The following is a 14370-nucleotide window of genomic DNA, read 5'->3' as shown; positions in this document are numbered from 1 at the left end:
TAAGCTAGGCAATCCTATTTGTACCAGTTAGTTAATAAAGGTTTATTGGCTGTGATCTTCCCTCTCTACACTTTATAATACAGACAAAGATATGTTGATCTAATATTGGACTGAAGGTAAGTCTTTTGGTTTCCATCTCTGAGAATTCTTGCTATGATCTGATCTTAGTGTCTTGTCCCAATTTTTATTTTTTTTTGGAAACCCTTTTTTATTCTGCACTCAGGATAATTTGTGCTCATAATGCTATCTGGGTGACCATGCACAAAACATGCTTTCAATACTATTTCTGCTAGTGAAACCTTTGCGGCAGTCCTACCGTTTCATTTCAAATCAGTGCATGTCCTATAACTTCCTGCTGAAGTTCTGCAAATGTTCTGAGTTTCTGCGTTTATAGCCCCTCCAGACAGCAATAATGTGCTGGGATTAGGAAAGCATCACAGAACAACTAATAAAGCAGAATAAATCCACCACAGATGCTCTATTATTATGTCGATAATATATTGCAGAACACAAGAAACACTCGCGTGTGTGAGAAAGTGAAGGGGCAGGAAATACTTTGACTCCTGGATCCATAGAGAGCTGCATTACTGTGTTTATTTTTTATTTTTTTTAAGGGTTCCTTGTCTTCAATATTTTGTATACATGGGCAGGTTCACCCATCAGCTCAATGTCACTCAGAAAGTTTTATGGATAAGTGACGATTTGAACCCTGGGTCTCCATGGTCCATTTCCCATCCCCACCCCAATTTTTAAAATTAAATTTCCAGAAATTCCACATACAATCCAACACACACACACACACATATATATAGTTAAAAAATTATATTACCGACTTCCCATCCCATTTTCTATGCTGCTTTTCTTATCCCTCCATTGCTGTACCCTGTCTTCCCTCTTTTTACATGATAATCATAACATAATAGTCTCTCATTATTTCTGTTGATCATAATTCAGATCCTGCTCATGGATTCTTCATGTTATGATATTTCTTCAAATAACCCAAAAAGAGCTTCCATTCTTCAAGAAAAAAAAAATTGTTAGACTCTCTTATTTTAGCTGTTAGCTTTGCTGATTCAACATAATCCATAAGATTGCTTTCCATGGTCCTAATTCAACACTCTAACCATTTCATCATACTTCTCCCTCCCTCCCTCTACTCCTTTCATCACCCAGCAGGGAAAAGCTTGACCTCCATGTTAGGTGTTGAAGAGAGACTTTCCATTTTCTGAGCTGGGCTGTGGCTCAGTGGTAGAACATCTGCCTTGAGTGCAGAAGGTTCCAGGTTCAATCCCTGACATGTCCAAGTAGGGCTGGGAAAGAGACTCCTGCCTGGAACCCTGGAGGAGCCGATGCTGGTCAGATGGACCAATGGCCTATGATTCTGTATAAGACAGCTTCCCACGAAGAGCTGCCATGGGAGAAAGAGAGCCATCTCTCTGTCTGCTTCCCATAACCAGCTAGGTCAACTTCCATGTGGCACTAAGGGGATGAAAGTACCAGGCAGAGCAAACATTTGCAGTCTGCTAGGGAGGAGAGGCCATGATCCAGATCGGAACCCACTGCAGACTTCATCCTAACCACAAGCCAGTGGTTCCCCTGCCTTCCTGTTGGCATTGCAGCTGGAGAATTTGGAGAGGATGTTCCTCTTGTTGGCACTATGTTCTTAGCAAGCAGAACATGCGCCTGGCAATTGGTTGATATGCAGAAGGTTTTCCATGTCACTTGCCACTTAAGTAAAGCACTTGACCCAGAAGTCCTTTAGATGACATTTTGAAAATGTTTGGCTAATTAGCCTAATGAATTTAACACTGGAGGCAACAGTTGGAGTATTCATCACGTGGATGGCAGCTTAAAACAACAGAGGAAGAACTGCTGGGGAAATGGGTGGAATTAGATGGAAATGAAACTTCGGGCAGGGTGATGTGAGAGACACCAGTTTATTTGTTTTGAAGTGATAGCTTTCCTTCCTGGAGTCCTGGCTTCATGATTCAGACGGACCACATGGATAGACCACATTAGCAGGACATGGAACGTGGTGTCCAACTGATCCTTTTGTCGTGTGCAGGAATCAAAACATAGAATGACCAACTTATTTATAGCCACTAGACAAGTTACAGCATGTGTTGTAGAAATTTACTAGGCCTTCATTGATTTCAAACAGGTGTGGGCTAGTTTGGACAGTGGCCTTCCTAACGCAAGCTGCAATCTTATGTACAGTGGTACCTTGGTTGTCAAACTTAATCCGTTCCGGGAGTCCGTTCAACTCCTGGAACCATTCGAAAACCAAGATGTGGCTTCCAATTGGCTGCAGGAGCTTCCTGCACTCAGTTGGAAGTCATGGAAGTCACATCAGATGTTTGGTTTCCAAAGAATGTTAAAAAACCGGAACACTTACTTCCGGTTTTTAGCATTCGGGAGCCAAAACGTATGTGTACCAAGGCATTCGAGAGCCAAGGTACGACTGTACACTTAAGTAAGAGTAAGCCCCACTGAACTCAGTTGCACTTCCTTATTTATCACATCTATATACCACCTTTATCTTTCAAAGATCTCAAGGTGGTATTGTTGTTGTTGTTTAGTCGTTTAGTCGTGTCCGACTCTTCGTGACCCCATGGACCAGAGCATGCCAGGCACTTCTGTCTTCCACTGCCTCCCACAGTTTGGTCAAACTCATGCTGGTAGCTTCGCGAACACTATCCAACCATCTCATCCTCTGTTGTCCCCTTCCGCTTGTGCCCTCCATCTTTCCCAACATCAGGGTTTTTTCCAGGGAGTCTTCTCTTCTCATGAAGTGGCCAAAGTACTGGAGCCTCAGCTTCAGGACCTGTCCTTCCAGTGAGCACTCAGGGCTGATTTCCTTAAGAATTGAGAGATTTGATCTTCTTGCAGTCCATGGGACTCTCAAAAGTCTCCTCCAGCACCATAATTCAAAATTATTCAATTCAAGGTGGTATATATACATGGCTTTCCTTTTCCCCACTTCACCCTCGCAACAACCCTGTGAGGAAGTTTGAGCTAAGACATAATGACTGGCCCAAGGTCACCCAGTGAGCTTCATGACTGAGTGGGGATTCAAACCCTAGTTTCCCAGGTTCTGGTCCAACACTCTAACCATTACGCCACACTGGTTCTAATTCTGAGTAGATAGAAGAAGAGCTCTGCTGGATCAGGCTAAACCAGTGTTTCCCAAACTTGGGTCTCCAGCTGTTTTTGGACTACAACTCTCACCATCCCTAGCTAGCAGGACCAGGGGTGATGGGACAGCTGGAGACCCAAGTCTGGGAAACACCAGAGGAATGTCTACTGGTCCAGCACTCTGTTCTCACAGTTGTCAATCAGATCCCACTTCTGGGAGGCTGGGAAGCAGGACCTGAGTGCAACAGCTTCAACTTCCATGCATAGGATTGAACTATAAACTCACATATTGTATAAGGTTTAAAGAATAATATGCACCAGAAAAGTTCATTGGGAAGTGGAGTATATAAAGAATATTTATCTATCCCTGGAACAGTAATATTGAAATGATATTGAACCATAAATGCTGTTTCCATTGATACAATTTTTCCTCAGATAATTCACCACTCTATATTCATCTGGATTTTACAGCTTTATAAAATCTGAGAATAAGTTTGCTATCATGTTTTGCCTTATAAAATAGGATGGTATGAAATGAATAAAGTAAGATTTCTTTCAAAGCATTTCCCCTCTTTTTGCTCTGTTTATAAATGTGTTTGCATTTGTATACTAATAATATATAATGTTAATATTGTATAGTGATAGAGAGTTGTGCCTGGAGATGGGAAGACTCAGTGGTGATATGATAGCCATCTTCAAATATCTGAAGGGCTGTCGCATTGAAGATGGAACAAGCTTGTTTTCTGTTGCTCCACAGGGCAGGGCCCAAACCAACAGATTCAAATGGGATTCTGATTAATTTTTAGGAAGACCTTTCTGGTGGTAAGAGCTGTTTCAAGAGTGAACCAAACTACGATGGACGGCTGTAAACTCTCCTTCCTTGGAGGTTTTTAAACAGAGTTTGGATGGAGTTAGACAAGACGGGTCCCTTCCAACTCTAGAATTCTTTGATTCTAAGCAGCCTTTCTCAACGTTGGGTCCCTAGATGTTTTTGGCCTACAACTCCCATCATCCTTGACCACTGGTCCTGTGAGCTAGGGATCATGGGAGTTGTACGTCAAAAACATCTGGGGAACCAAGGTTGAGAACCACTGTAAGGGATTGAGAGAGTGTTCAGCCTCAAAAGATGAGCTGAGCTGAACTCAAGAGTGTTTTGCTTTGCCTTGCTGCTACTAGGAACTTTCTCCTTTGTAACACATAAATCGTTGCCTACAGTGGAGTGTCTCAGTTGAGTTTCCCACAACATAATAGACCATGGGTAGGCAAACTAAGGCCCGGGGGCCGGATCCAGCCCAGTCGCCTTCTAAATCCGGCCTGCAGACGGTCCGGGAATCAGCGTGTTTTTATATGAGTAGAACATGCCCTTTTATTTAAAATGCATCTCTGGGTTATTTGTGGGGCCTGCCTGGTGGTTTTTACATGCGAAGAATGTGTGCTTTTATTAAAAATGCATCTCTGGGTTATTTGTGGGGCATAGGAATTTGTTAATCCCCCCCCCCAAAAAAATATAGTCTGGCCTCCCACAAGGTCTGAAGGACAGTGGACCGCCCCCCTGCTGAAAAAGTTTGCTGACCCCTGCAATAGACAAATGCAATGCCCTATGGATGTCCATCCATCTTAGCCATCATGGCCAATGCTCAGGGGTGATGGGAATAGAACAACACCTGAAGCTGTCCATGCTACCTGCAACTGCCATAGACCCAGGTTGTGTTTCTGCCTGGTTTAATTTGAAAAGCCATGCTGGTGTTAGGTTTGTATATTTTCTCTTCTCGTACGTCCTGTGCAAGCACACCAGAAGCCTAGTCAGCAGTCTGCATAATAAACTCCCTTGGCTGGAGAGAAAGAGGGGTTGTTGTTTTTTGTTGCTGATAAATATTTGATGGTCTAATGCTGCTGGGAACTACAGTACAATGCAAACACAACCGTCTCTGAATGGGAATGAGATGGATGACATCTCCCCCCTCCCTCACTGGCCCCAGTCCAGCTACTTCCAATGAAATCAATGGGGCATGTTGAAGCCATGCCCAATAGTGAATGTCTGTACAGACGTCAGCCCTATTGGGTTCAATGGGACATACTCCTAGTTAATTTAGGATTGCATCCTAGTAGCATAGGGAGCTGATTTTTACAGAGTCTGACAATTGCTCCATCTTTGCTGACTGACAGGCTCATCAGGATTTCTCACAGGGATCTCTCCTCACCCAGCTGTGAATTAAACCTGGTACTTTCAATATGCCTTAGCTCCGTTGATTTCAGCGGGGTATAAGTACAACACATATAAATTGGACCAGGAACTTTGGTTGTTGTTTTTATAATTGTGTTCCCTTAATTTTTTAGAGCCAGTGTGGTGTAGTGGTTAAAAGCGGTAGTCTCGTAATCTGGGGAACCGGGTTCGCTTCCCCGCTCCTCCACATGCAGCTGCTGGGTGACCTTGGGCCAGTCACACTTCTTTGAAGTCTCTCAGCCCCACTCACCTCACAGAGTGTTTGTTGTGGGGGAGGAAGGGAAAGGAGAATGTTAGCCGCTTTGAGACTCCTGAAGGGGAGTGAAAGGCGGGATATCAAGTCCAAACTCTTCTTCTTCTTTTTATTCATGCCTTTTCATTTTAAAACGTTTGCCTAACTCTCACCTATAAAGGACCTTGAACTAGCTGATAACCAAGTGAAAACATACAAAATTCAATGAAACACGTGGGCATTGCAACACAAGCCATGATAAAAGCAATTAGAACTGCAGCAATTGTCCAATCAGCCAAATGTCGACTAGCAGTGAAATGTTACACCAGTTAATGCCTTTATCCTTGGTGACATGCTCCAATAGCTTTCTCTCTCACCCAAGGAAATTAGGTTTGTAATGTACTCTCCAAACAACAACAACAACATACCTGGTGAAGACTTTTTGCCATCTGAAAACTTCAAAAATAAGCCCGAGCAAAAGTCCTGCCTTTAACCAAACTTTCACCCCCTATGTGTTTCTTATGCTGAGTCAAACCTTTGGTCTACACTGACTGGCCACAACTCTACATCGTTTTAGACAGGGGTATTTGCTGGCCCTGCCTGTAGATGGTGGGGGTTGAACCTGAGCTCTACGCATGTGAAACAGATCCTCTACCACCACGTTTCCATGAAGGCAAGCTGGAATGAATTTTCCCTACTTGGAAATTATTCTCTTCAAATTTTGCTGTTTCCAGGTAGGCTATAATAAGTCATAGTTGGCACAAGCCTTTGATAAGCCTTTCCTCCATTGCAAGGGGTTGGACTAGATGACCCTTGAGTCCATTCCAACTCTGCGATTTCATGATTCTATAATCAGATATTTTCCAGTTGGTATTTGGCAGTAATTGATCACTAGCCAATGGTAACAATCAGCATTTGACAGTACCGAGAAGCCACAATCAATATTTGACAGGCTCAACTAATATGCAGCAGCAATCATATTTTTAATGTGGAGGGCAGCAATTTTTGGCTATATTTTCCCCAGCAGTTGGCATGCAGTAGCGGTCTTTATCTGACGTGAATGTTTCGCAGCTGACATGTGATTGCTGTCAACATTTGGCATCCTCTAGTAGCAGAATGTAGGCTGTTTTGAAATTTTCTCCAACCATCCCTTCACTCACACAATGGAAAGAGGCAAATGTTGACCTCCCTGAATTTCTGTCCCAGAATTCAGATAACAGATGTTGAGGTCCAATGCCAATATCAGTACTGGAATTTGATACGTCTGGAAATCCAGCAGACTTTAACCATTAATGTAAAAGGAATGCAGGAAGCTGTTAAACTTGTCAAGTCATAGAATCATAGAGTCAGAAGAAGACTTGCAGATTATCTAGTCCAACCCCCTGCTTGGTGAAGGAAATCTAGAGCTGGAGCATCTCCCAAGAGATGGTTGTTCAGCCTCTGCTTGAAGATGACTAGAGAGGGAGAACCTACCACCGCTATAGGTAATTGGCTGCATTGTCAAACTGCTCATATTGTCAAGAGGTTCAACCAAGATCTACCCTACTGCAACTTGACCTCATTAGAACCAGTCCTGACCTCTGGGAAGTAGAGACTCCTGAATCCTCAGAAAGAAGGCTATATCTATCTATCATCTATCTATTATCTATCTATCTATCTATCTATCTATCTATCTATATCTATCATCATCTATCTATCATCTATCTCTAGCTTATTAGCTAGCTAGCTGTCATCTATCTATCATCTCCAAACCAAAAATATAAAGGAAGCTAACTTCTCCACTTTTCCAATGAGCCTTTCATAGAGGAACGAACCATTCTGACGAACCTTTCCAATATTTTGGGATGATGTCAACTTCAGCCATCCCAGTCTTTCCCCAACCCCCCACCCACCCATCTTATTGAAAACAAAAACCTTGCAACGGTAAACAAGCCATTGATGAAGGACATTTCCTGCAGAACAAATGCCAGGTTGCTCATCTGTCTCCAGCACAATTTATTGCCTGAACCAAGGGCAGTGAGACCAATGAAAGTGTCATTGCTCTGGTGTCCTACCAAACAGAGATCCTGGAAATTTTTCTTTCTCTGCCTCACACTTCCCCTTTCTTCTTCTGTCACTTTGTGGGTGGAGAGCATAGAAGCGCAACCACCAGTAGCTGGAAACTGAGCCTGCAAGTAAGGCTTTCCTGAGCTCTTGACGCAGGAGACAGAAAGGGACAATGTTTGCAGACGAGACAGAGGAAGATAGAGGAATCTCATCATTGCAGCACTGGAACAGCATTCCTCAACCTGGCATTCTCCAGATGTTTCAGCCTACAACTCCCATCATGCCTACTGGCCATGCTGACTGATGGGAGTTGTATTGCAAAACATCTGGAAGGACAAGGCAGGGGTAATTTGCCATTCAGTGTAATTGCCTGCAATGCCCCACATGACTTGGATTCCGAGCTCCTGCAATGGAATGACATCAGCACTCACTTTGTGGCATTGTTGTTGAAATAACGCAGCCCACTGCAGCCAATAGGATTAAGTATCAGGGTGAGCAAATGACATAAAAGAATATGGAAAGGAAGGAAGAAGGAAAATAACAGCAAAAAGAAGAAGAAAATGTGAATATGGTTGAAGCGTGCGGAGGCAGGAAAAGTGGCATAACATCAGTTGCTGGCACCCGGGGCGGGCAATTGCCAGCCCATCCCTTGCCGCTAGTGACCCTGAAATAAAGCGGGGCTGTGCTGAGCCATCTGCCCACCCACACAAAGGGGAGCCCAGCTAGCTGATGGCAGAAAGGAGCACTGGGCCTAGCCCCACTGGGGTTGCCTAGGGTGTGTGTGCCTGGTTTTTGCCATCTCAAAAATTGTGTGCCTGGGGCCACAGTGCCTCCTGGCACCCCCACACCCCCACACACTATGCCCCTGGGTGGGAAGCAGTGAAGGTCCATAGGTCTGTCAGGATTTTCATTCTCTCCTGTGCTGCAGAGTGTGTGTGACTACTGGATCACATGCTCTGTGTGTTGACATTCCATTCTTTGGAAGTGTGAGAACGGAAGGAATTGTGCGCCACTTCCGTCTTCTTTGTTCTGCTGTTGTTGCTCTCTCTCGGAGGAGAAGAGAACATTCCATGATTGCTCTGTTCTTTATTTTGATCCTGTAAATAAATCACTAAACCCAAATGCCACGGGTCTTCAGTCTTAGCTTCTGCTAGACTCTGCTGTGTATGACATGCATACATTTTGGGTCCTGCTTGGACGTCCGGAGGAGTGAATGCTGTGCTATGCATTCCGGACCGGTTTTGGGAGAGGGCGGCCTCCCACCAAGAAGCACCGAGAAGGTCATGGGTAAAGCATCTGATTTGCATATAAGGTAAAGGTAAAGGGACCCCTGACCATTAGGTCCAATTGTGGCCGACTCTGGGGTTGTGGCGCTCATCTAGCTTTATTGGCCGAGGGAGCCAGTGTACAGCTTCTGGGTCATGTGGCCAGCATGACTAAGCCGCTTCTGGCGAAGCAGAGCAGCACACGGAAACACCGTTTACCTTCCCGCCGGAGCGGTACCTATTTATCTACTTGCACTTTGATGTGCTTTCGAACTGCTAGGTTGGCAGGAGCTGGGACCAAGCAATGGGAGCTCACCCCGTTGCGGGGATTCGAACCGCCGACCTTCTGATGGGCAAGTCCTAGGCTCTGTGGTTTAACGGTTAACCCACAGCCTCACCCGCGTCCCATGATTTGCATGTAGTGGGTCCTAAATTCAATTCCCAACATCTTTAGGTAAAATTAGGAGAAACTCCAAATGCCTGAAATCCTGCAGAGCCACTGCCAGGCGACAATACCGGTGTGACTCCCTGGTTCCAACATAAAACTGAATGTGAAACAAGGGAAGCTGGTTTAGCTCTGCTCTAATAGTAAGCATTTAATCATCAATAGCGGTGTCCAACAGCTTGTCTATAGAATCACAGGCTCAGTAAAAATCAATATTGCATATGATGGTTTCTTATTCCCAGTGGCACGCTTATATATGGTTAAACAAAGCCGTGATCTGCTTTAGAGATACCCCCTGGAGGTGGTTTGTACTTGGTCATCTTTCAAGTTTATTCAGACGATGTTTGGCACAGATTTTAGCAGCTTTCTCTGCGGATGATTGAAGAATTAAGTCTTTGCACATTCTCAGCTGACCCGATCCACACCTCTCGGACTAATGCATGGATCCCAGCTGAGATGTTCACTGAACTTTGCAAGCTTGAATGATGTGGTGCAGTGCTTAAACATATCACAGCAGGTTTTAAAATGTGCATTTTGAGAGAAGATATGTTTTAAAAGGTATCGCCAAAAAGCCAGTTTAAATCTTAATTTGGATTCCTCGCTTCCCCACACAAATGTGCATATGAAAGCAGAAAGGAGACAGAATTCAAAGGTGACAAAGACTAGAAATAGTCTGATTTCCCCCATCCCCAGCTTTTTATTGTATTTTATTTTTTGCTAGGCTAAATAAATTTAGAACACAGGAACCTGTCTTATACAGAGTCAGACCGTTGACCTGTCAACCTCAGTACTGTCTTTACTGGCTGGCAGTGGCATTCCAGGATTTCAGATGGAGAGCACTCTCAGCCCTACCTGGAGATAGTGAGGCTCCAGCCTTCTACATGCAGAGCTGGGGACGCAGGTGGCGCTGTGGTCTAAACCACAGAGCCTCTTGGGCTTGCTGATCGGAAGGTCGGAGGTTCAAATCCCTGTGATGGAGTGAGCTCCCATTGCTCTGTCCCAGCTCCTGCCAACCTAGCAGTTCGAAAGCACACCAGTGCAAGTAGATAAATAGGTACTGCTGCAGTGGGAAGGTAAATGGCGTTTCTGTGCACTTTGGCTTCCATCATAGTGTCCAGTTGGGCCAGAAGCAGTTTAGTCATGCTGGCCACAGGACCTGGAAAGCTGTCTGTGGACAAACGCCAGCTCCCTTGGCTTGAAAGCGAAATGAGTGCCACAACCCCATAGTCACCTTTAACGGGACTTAACTGTCCAGGGGTCCTTTACCTTTCTCCCTTTTTTTACACGCAGAGCTAATGCTATTCCATGGAGCTATGGCTGAGAAATCCTAAGATGGTGGGGACAGGGAGATTCTGCAATGGAGGGACTACCATGTCCTTAGCCAAAGGCAGCTAACCTGTGACCTTCCAGAGGTTGCTGGGTTCCAATTCATTCTCATCATCCCTGTCCCTTTTCCACACTGGCTGGGGGCTGATGGGAGTCTTAAAACATACAGAGAGTCATAGGTTAGCCACTCCTCTTCTAGGTCCTGCTGGCTCCTTTTGGCCAAGGTGGAAGGGGGGTTGGTTTTTCTCCTGTCCCTGCTCTCCTCTGAAACCCTGCTTGAAAACCTTGAAGAACTACTTCCTGTCAGTGAAGACAGTACTGAGCTAGTTAGATCAATTGCCAGACTCAGCATAATCAGCCTTCTCTGCCCCTATGGTCAACTGTTCACCCATTCAATGGTTCTCGCTCTTTAAACCAGATTTGGATTGGGTGACCCTTCAAGCAGAGGACTGTCTTCTGGCCATGCTAAGCCACCAAGACTTGGGTGGAGTAATTAAGCCAAACAGCAGGATTAGCAATAGCCTCCAATAGGCTAAAAAAAAATCCTGTGCTTGTTCCCCCTCCCCACTCCTTGAGACCAAAATTAGCTGCTTAGATATTTACTGTCAACTCTCCCTGGGAAGAGAAGTTTGCCTCTTAACTAGATTTGCTGCTGAGCTACCTAATTAAGGAAGCACCAGAGACTTTGTATTCCAAAGCCTTCCGGGTATCCCCAGAAGATTTTCAGATTTGCCATTCGGCAGCTTGTCAACAGGAAGACAGCCGTTTTGCATGCAGAAAAGATGGTGTCACGCAAGGCACCAGTGCTATCAAATGTCTGCTTGGAATTCCCTCCCAAAGTCCTTAAGGAACCTCTGCAAAGGGGGCAGAGGGCCATCTCCTTCACCCACTGCTCAGATTGAAATATCGTGGGGGGAGGGTGTGGTGGGGGATGAAATTGTGGCAGCTAGGAAGCTTTCTGAAATGAGAGGTGCTTCCAAGATACGCCTTATGATGTCCTATGATTGAGATGTGTACTTCTGGCTTCATCAGCTCACCGCAACCACCTGAAGGTACTTTGAACCCTTGCCCATCAAGCATAGATGGGATACTTTACATACAAAAGAAAAAGAGACACGGGTGCTATGGTGTAAACCACTGAGTATCTTGGACTTGCCGATCGGAAGGTTGGCGGTCTGAATCTCCGCGATGGAGTGAGCTCCCGTTGCTCTGTCCCAGCTTCTGCCAACCTAGCAGTTTGAAAGCACGCCAGTGCAAGTAGATAAATAGGTACAGCTGCAGCAGGAAGGTAAACAGTTTCCGTGCACTCTGGTTTCTGTCACAGTGTCCTGTTGCGCCAGAAGCAGTTTAGTCATGCTGGCCACACGACCCATAAAAGCTGTCTGTGGATGAATGGCGGCTCCCTAGGCCTGAAAAGCGAGATGAGCGCCGCAACCCTATAGTCGCCTTTTTAAAAAAATCATTTTTATTGATTTTCCAATAAAAACAGCCAATTAACATATCCATATCATAATCCAATTAAAACCAACAAACTAAAATAAAAAACGACCAAATTACAGTCCAAATTATTAATTATAAAAAAAAAATTTCCAGGCTCCCCATAGTCTGGACCTCTGAAGTGTATCTCCAATATCTTCACTCCTGCGTCTTCTAACCTCATAGTCACCTTTGACTGGACTTAACCGTCTAGGGGTCCTTTACCTTTTTACCTACATACAAAAGAAAGTATTTAGTCACACAGCACATTGTTTAGCTATGGAGTTTGCTCTCATGGCATGTAGTGATGGCCACCAACTTGGATGGCCTTAAAAGAGGATGCTATCAATGACTACTACCTCTGATGCTTATGTTCTCCTTCTATCGCTAGAGGCAGAATGCTTCTGAATATCAGTTGCTGAAAACCTCAGGAAGAGAGAGTATTCTTCCACTCTGGTCCTGTTTTCAGGCTTCATTTAGGTATCTGGGTGGCCCCTCTGAAAACAGGGTGCTGTACCAGGTGGTCCACTGGTCTGATCTAGCAGAGACTTCTTTTGCTGTTATATTCTTGTTAGCATTATTCATATGAACATAGAAAGATTCCTTATGGGGAGTGTGACTATTGTCCATCTAGCCCAGTGTTCTCTCCACTGAATGGCAGAAGTTCTCCAGGGTTTCACCCAGGAGTCATTTCCAGTCCTACCTGGAGTTGGTGGAGACCAAACTTGGCAGATGCTCTACCACCACTGACCTTCATCATTTATCAGACTGACCAAGAAATCCTAAGGTGGTGGTGATGAGGAGAAACCGCCATGCCTTAACCCAGGAGTGGCCACCATGCAGTTAGCCTTCAGCCCTTTCCCAGACTCTGCTAAGACCCTTTAGATATCTCTTGAACATACAGTGCCCTATGTGTGCACTCACTATGCTTGTGTGTGTGTTTATATAGACTGCACTCATGCAAGCATTGTTTCTGCAAAGTGTCTGGAACTGCGTGCATAGAGTAGAATGATAGATAAGGGAATAAGCCAGCCATGCTTGAGTTTCCAGGTCAACTAGTGATGATTTAGTGGCAAATTAGATTCTGAAGTGCCGAAGCTCATAATGACAGGCCCTATAGGCATCCGGAAAAGAAAGTCCGTGCCCAAAAGAACACATTGATCTTTAACAAAAGATTTTGAGCTGAACTACAACCTTTAGCTTTTCAATAGAGCGGCACAGAATCCTTGTCATCGACTCATTCACTTGCCAGGAAGGTCTGCCAATTACTCTGGCACTCCAGCAGATATCATCACTCTTGTTTGAGGCAGGGTGCGGATGGGAGGGGATAGGATGCTGGAGCTGTCCTCTCCATCCCCACTTCTCCAACTTTTCTTTTCTTATTTGCTTCCTCACTTTCCACTGGCAAACTATTCATATGTTATTTCTGCCATGCAAATAGCCTGCTTGCATGCACGGTGTAATACAGGTGCATCTTGAAGAACTCTGCAGACCAGATTCCATGAGGAAGGTGTTCCTGTTTCAATATACAACCCCCTCATCTTCTGAGCTCTGAATACTTCCCCAGGAAATGATTATCTATGGTCCTTAGAAGGGGGAAAGTAATAAGTCTCTTCACTCAGGTGGACAATGGATCCTTCTGGAGAGGGAAGTATTCCATTTTTGGAATGTTTCCTCTCCAGGAGCCTTGCTTGAGTATCAAGGTCTTCTGGATCCTTGGTTCTTCAGTCTTGACTTCTGGTTGGCTCTTTGATCCTGCCTCCTGGTTTGTTCTGACTTACTCCTCAGTCCTCACCACTGGTGTCCTCACTACTGTACTCATGACAGCGTCATCATCCATAAAGATATATGTGACACCCACAAACACATGGCTCTCCCTCCGATTGATTGATTGATTGATTGATTCTCTAAGGAGCTCAAGGTGGCACTCACGGTTCTCCCCTCCTCATTTAATCTCCACAACAACCCTATGAGGTAAGCTTGGCTGTGAGGCAGTGGCAGGCCCAAGCTCACCCAGTCTCTTAGGTCTTTGTCCAACCCTATAACCCCTACACCACACTGCCCCTCTTGATGAAAGGATGAAAGGGGTGTAGGAGTGAAGACACATGAAGATGACGTGGAGCAGGAATGGACTGATCCACTCATCTTTAATTGCAGCCCACTCTTTTTGAATTTGGCCCCCAAACTAACAGCGAGCCAACAGAAGATCTTCACGTACTGA

General features: G+C 44.9%; 1 protein-coding gene and 1 long non-coding RNA gene across 6 annotated transcripts in view; one reads left to right on the top strand and one right to left on the bottom strand.

Moving 5' to 3' along the window:
- The window catches only part of GRM5 (glutamate metabotropic receptor 5), a 257435-nt gene that overhangs the window by 25208 nt on the left and 217857 nt on the right, over window positions 1-14370 (top strand). The gene's annotated exons all lie outside the window — the stretch shown is intronic.
- Window positions 9999-14370, bottom strand: part of LOC308475404 — a 222904-nt gene continuing 218532 nt past the window's right edge. Inside the window, exon 3 of the long non-coding RNA XR_013985150.1 lies at window positions 9999-10009. This is a non-coding gene — a long non-coding RNA (uncharacterized lncRNA). The remainder of the gene's footprint in view (window positions 10010-14370) is intronic.

The sequence above is a fragment of the Podarcis pityusensis genome, assembly GCF_964106645.2.
Source record: "Podarcis pityusensis genome assembly, chromosome: 4".
Classification (NCBI taxonomy): domain Eukaryota; kingdom Metazoa; phylum Chordata; class Lepidosauria; order Squamata; family Lacertidae; genus Podarcis; species Podarcis pityusensis.
Note: the sequence above shows the minus strand (reverse complement) of the source record. Positions and strands in the feature narration are given on the sequence as shown.